General features: G+C 37.3%; 1 pseudogene; it reads right to left on the bottom strand.

Annotated features, from left to right (window-relative positions):
* Nucleotides 1-2591: 2591 nt before the first annotated feature.
* On the bottom strand, nucleotides 2592-3316 carry LOC123826418 (annotated as a pseudogene).
* Nucleotides 3317-6043: the final 2727 nt, after the last annotated feature.

The raw sequence follows: 6043 nt of genomic DNA, 5'->3' as shown, positions 1-6043 counted from the left end.
TTTATTGATTTGCAGATATTCTATCTACCTTCATCCCAGCAATAAATTCCACCTATCATAGTGTATGGTCTTTTTTAATGTATTTCTGGGTCCAGTTTGCTAATATTTTGTTGACGATTTAGCATCTATGTTAATCGAGAATATTGGTCTATAATTTGCTTTCTTTGTAGTGTCTTTGTCTGGTTTTGGAATTAAGATATAATGGCTAGCCTCATTAAAATGAGCTTGGGAATCATCCCTCTTCTTTAGCTTTTTGAAATAGTTTGAGAAAGTTAGGTGTTCTTTGAATGTTTGGTAAAATTTTCCTGTAAAGTCATTCAGTCCAGGTCTTTTGTTGGGAGTTTTTGTATTACTCCTTCAATTTTACTAGTTGCAATCTGTCTATTCAGATTCTCTAATTTTTTTTATTCAGTTTTAGAAGATTGTATGTTTCTAGAAATCTATCATTTCATCTAGATTGTCCAATCTGTTGGCATGTAGTCATTCATAGTATTTTCTTATAATCCTTGTGTTCCTGTGGAGCCAATTGTTATTTCTCCTCTTTCATTTCTGTTTTATTTATTTGGGTTGTCTCTCTTTTTTTCTTGATGAGTCTAGTTCAGGTTTGTTGATCTTGTTTATTGTTTCAAAGAACCAGCTCTTGGTTTCATTGAATTTTTTTCTTTTTTTGTATTTTTTTTAGATTCAATTTCCCTTTTCTCTGCTCTGATGTCAATTATTTCCTTCATTCTCCTCACTTCAGGCTTTGTTTGTTGTTCTTTTTCTAGTTACTTTATGTGTAAATATAGATTGCTTATTTGAGACTTTTCTTGTTTCTTGAGGTAGGCCTGTAATGCTGTGAATTTTCCTTTTAAGATAGCTTGCACTGTGTCCCATAGCTTTTACCTTGTGTTTTCATTTTCATTCCTTTTAAGGTATATTTTGATTTCTTCCTTGAACTCATTGTCAACACATTCATTGTTCAGTAACATGTTATTTAACCTCCATGTCTGTGTGTGTTTTCTAGGGGTATTTTTTGTGATTGGTTTCTAGTTTCATAGCATTGTGGTCAGAGAAGATGCTTGAAATGATTTTAGTCTTCTTAAAGTTATTGAGACTTGTTTTGTGTCCTAACATTTGGTCTATCCTAGCAAATGTACCATGTGCAATTGAAAAGAATGCATATTCTACTACTTTGGGGTAAAATGCTCAGAAGATATCCATTAATTAGTCTGATCTAGTGTCATTTAGAACCACTGTTTTCTTGTTGATTTTCTGTGAGGAAGACCTACCCATTGATGTCAATGGGGTGTTAAAGTCTCCTACTATGACTGTATGACTGTCAATGTCTCCCTTTATGTCCATCAAGATTTGCTTGCTATATTTAGGCACTCTTATGTCAGATACTTAAATGTTTACAAGGGTCATATTATCTTGTTGGATTGTTCCCTTTATCTCCACCTAGTGTCCTTCTTTGTCTCTTACTATAGCCTTTGTTTTAAAGTCTATTGTGTTGGAAGGAAGTATTGCTACTCCAACTTTTTTCCCATTTTTATTTGTATGAAATATCTTTTTCCATCCCTTTACTTTAAGTCTGTGTATCTTTCATTCTGAGTTGGGTATCTTGTAAAAGCGACATGCATATGGGTTTGTTTTCTTATCCATTCAGCTCCCCTCTGTCTTTAGCTTAGATTGTTTAAGTCATTTACACTTAAAATGATTATTTATCGGTACATATTCATTGCCATTTTGTTCTTTTAACTCTGTGTCTCTGTTTTTCTTTTCTTCTACTTCTTTCTAAATAAGACCCTCTAACTTTTCTTGCAATACTAGTTTGGTGATAACAAAGTCTTAGTTTTGTTTTTTGGGAGTTTTCTTCTTTTTGGTTTGAGAAGCTCTATATTTCTCTTTCAATTTTATTTTTATTTGTTCATTCACTTATTTATTTTTGTTTGCAAACCCCACTTAGGAAAGAATGCACTAAATTCACCACATTTTCTTTTCTTTTTTTTTTTTTGGAAATAACAAAGACTCGCTTTAACCAGCTTTACTTTTTAAACATAAGCTTAACATTACATATTTAAACAGTTGTCAAAACCTACTAAGTTTCCAGCATTCATGTACAACTAGAAAACATTCTCAATTTATATCAAACCAGAAATGCAGTACCATTGATGCATTAACATCTTTCACTACTAAATACTGGAAAAAATTGCAATTATTTTTGTGGAAGATTCGTCATGGCAATGTTAACTTCACAGCAGGCCGACACTACTCGGCTCATGTTTCAAACACGATGGAAAGCAGGTTCGTGCTGGTGTTAGTGTACAGAAGTCACAGCCACCTTGGATTGTGTTTAATAAAAAGCAAAGTGCATACAGACATTTACAACAATTTTAAAGATAAAACTATGGTCCTATCATATGGTCCCAACAATAAACTCAAAAGTCTATGACAAACAGGCTCCAATGAGCTGTGTATAAATACTTTAGATTAGGTACAGTTCTACTAAAATTTGAGTTCCTTTGAAAACTTTGAAAAAACAAATGTTCCTGTTAATGCTCAAATGATGTTTGCTGCAGTTAACAGTTCTGTTACATGAGTATGCTGAATTACTTGGCATCCAAGAGCAGCAGTGGCCCCTTACCATCTATCGTTCAGGACTTTAATTGGCAGTGTTCCTTAACTCCTACTCTTTTTTGACCATTCTTGACAATTCTCTTTGTAGTAATTTTTCTGCCATTAACTATTTTGGTAGAAGTCAATGCAGATTTGAAGTTGCCCATCCCACTACCACCAAATATTGTGGAGGGAATGAAGTGGGGCCCCCGTGACCTAATGACCTGAAGGAAGTAAATCCTGCACCAAAAGAAGAAATCCTCCTCTGAAAGATGGAAATCCACTGAAGGCAGAGAAGAAGCAGCCTGGGCCATGGCTCCTGCTCCCACAGGGGTCCTTCCAGGTCCTACAGAAGTCATCTGACAGTTCTTCAAAGAAATTGAATGAAAACTGGTCCCTTTCACCAAAAAATTGCCTGAACATGTCCTCTGGATTCCAGAATGTGAAGCCAAACTCACTAAACTGGCTGTCAAAACAACTTCTGCCTCCACCTTCACCATTTCATTCTTCTCTGCTGTATTTCTCATAGATGTCTCATTTTTTTAGCATCTGACAGCACCTCAGATGCTTTTGGTACTTGTTTCAATTTCCTCTCCACTTCTTTGCTCCCAGGATTTTTATCTGGATGCCACTTCAAGGGCAGATTCCCATATGCCTTTCTAATATCCTCGGCAGAGGCATGTCTCTGAAGGCCTAGAACGTGATAATGATCCACCATATTTTAATAGGCTGTTGGAATGAGTCCAGGGATGTGGAGCTGGCAGCAGGAAGGTGCAGCGAGGCAGCACCCCTCTGCTAGACTCCTGACGGTGACTGTGGGACTCCTTGCACTTTCCTTTCTCCTTTCTCTCTCTTTCAATTTTAAGTGATAGCTCTGCTGAGAAAAGTAGCATTGGTTGTAGGTCCTTGCTTTTCACCACTTGCAACATTTCCTGCCAATCCCTTCTGGCCTGAAGTGTTTCTGTTGAGAAACCAGGTGACGGTTCCCTTGTAAATAATTAACTCTCATTTTCTTGCAGCTTTTAAGGTTCACTCTGTCTTTAGCTTTGCCATTTTTATTATGATATGTCTTGGTGTGGGCCTCTTTTGGTTCATCTTGTTTGGGACTCCGCAATTCCTGGACTGTGTCATTTCCCTTCACCTGGCTAAGGAAGTTTTCGGTCATCATTTCTTCAAGTAGCTTTTCTATTCTTTGCTGATACCTTCTTCTTCTGGTACCACTATGATGTAGACGGTGGTTTGATTCATATTGTCCCAAATGTTACCTTAATGATCCTAAATTTTTTAAATTCTTTTTTCCTTTGCTGCTCTGATTAGGTGTTTTTTTTCTCCTTTGTTTTTCAAATTGCTGATTTGATCCTCTGCCGTATTCAACCTACTGTTTATTCCTTCTAGTGTATTCTTCATTTTAGATATTATATTCTTCATTTCTAAGTGTATTTTATTGATTATGCTATTACAGTTGTCCAATTTTTTTCTCCCCTTTATCCCCCTCCTCCCTGCACCCCTGACCCTCCAGCAATCCCCCTCTCAGTTCATGTCCATGGGTCATACATATAACTTCCTTGGCTTCTCCATTTCTCCTATACTATTTTTATCCTCCCCCAGTCTATTTTGTGCCCACTGTTCCTGTTCTAGTTGCTTGCTTACTTCATTTTTGTTTTTATTTTTTAAGTTCAGTTGTTGATAGTTGTGAGTTTGCTGCCATTTTACTGTTCACAGTTTCTGATCTTCTATTTTTTAGATAAGTCCCTTTAACATTTCATATAATAAGGGCTTGATGATGATGAACTCCTTTAACTTGACCTTATCTGGGAAGCACTTTATCTGCCCTTCCATTCTAAATGATAACTTTTCTGGATAGAGTAATCTTGGATGTAAGTTCTTGCCTTTCATAACTTTGAATACTTCTTTCCAGCCCCTTCTTGCCTGTAAGGTTTGTTTTGAAAAATCAGCTGATAGTTTTATGGGAAATCCTTTGTAGGTAACTGTCTCCTTCCCTCTTGCTGCTTTTAAGATTTTCTCCTTACCTTTAATATTGGTGTAATTTAATGATGATGTGTCTTGGTGTGTTTCTCCTTGGGTCCAATTTCTTTGGGACTCTCTGGGGTTGCTGGACTTCCTGGAAGTCTATTTCCTTCAGAAGACTGAGGAAGTTTTCCTTCATTATTTTTTCAAATAAATTTTCAAATTCTTGCTCTTCCTCTTCTTCTGGCACCCCTGTAATTTGGATGTTGGAGTGTTTGAAGTTTCCCAGAGGTTCCTAGCCTCTCCTCATTTTTTTGAATTCTTGTTTCTTCATTCTGTTCTGATTGAATGTTTACTTCTTCTTTCTATTGCAGATTGTTGATTTGAGTCCCAGTTTCCTTCCCTTCACTATTGGTTCCCTGTACATTTTCCTTTATTTCACTTTGAATAGCCTTCATTTTTCCCTTCATTTTGCAACGGAACTCAATCAATTCTTTATGCATCCTGATTACCAGTGTTTTGAACTCTGCATCAGACAGGTCATCTATCTCCTCATTGCTTAGTTCTTTTTCTGGAGTTTTGGTATGTTCTTTCATTTGGGCCATATTTCTTTGTCTCAATATTCCTGTTAAGTTGTAAGGATTTGAGCCTTAGGTATTTGCCAGGGCAGGGCGACACTCTTTGCTGTCTGTGGGTGAGAGGTCAGAGAGGGAACAATGCTGCTTACTCTGCTCTCATACCACTTTCTGTCACTTCCCTCGCTTCCCACAAGCAGACTGTGCCCATTCAGGTGCTGATTTGCAGCTGGGTGGATTTGTGTGTATTTTAAGACCCTGTGGGCTTTTCCCACACTCTCTTGTGGAACTGGGGATTTCCTCCACCACAACCCTCACAGATTTAGTATAGCCAGGGGTTTTGAGTCTCTAGCTTCCCGCACTGAAACCCTGAGTTCCGTGGTCTGTCTTGTTCCCCTGTTGTTCCTCCTGGCTCATCTGTACAAATGTGGAACCTCCCACAGTCCACTTTGCCTTGCAGTGAGTCCACTCTGCCCCTCTCTGCCCCTCTTACCCATCTGGATGAATGTTTCTTTAACTCCTTGGTGATTGGACTTCCATGCAAATGATTTTCTGTCAGTTCTGGTTATTCTTTCTTTTTAAAATGGTTGTTATCCTTCTTTTGGTTGTGCAGGGAGGCAAAACGTTTCTGCCTATGCCTCCATCTTGACCAGAACCTACATATTCTTAATTTATGACTTTTTTAGTGGTTTCTTTGTTCTTTTCATGTTGTTATCATTCTCACTAAGTTCCCTATAGTTCTAAGTTTCTTGAGCATCCTTATAAACCATTTTTAAAAATTCTGTGTTCAGTGAAATGCTTGCCTCCATTTCATTCCGTTTTTTTTTAAAGAGATTTCTTCTGATCTTTAATGTGGGACACGTTTCTTTGTTTCCCCATTTTCAAACTATATTGAAAACAAA

This window comes from Phyllostomus hastatus, unplaced genomic scaffold (assembly GCF_019186645.2).
Source record: "Phyllostomus hastatus isolate PE091 unplaced genomic scaffold, TTU_PhHast_1.1 phas_contig_80, whole genome shotgun sequence".
Taxonomy (NCBI): domain Eukaryota; kingdom Metazoa; phylum Chordata; class Mammalia; order Chiroptera; family Phyllostomidae; genus Phyllostomus; species Phyllostomus hastatus.
The sequence above is the reverse complement of the archived record's forward strand: the minus strand, read 5'-3'. Positions and strand labels throughout refer to the sequence as shown.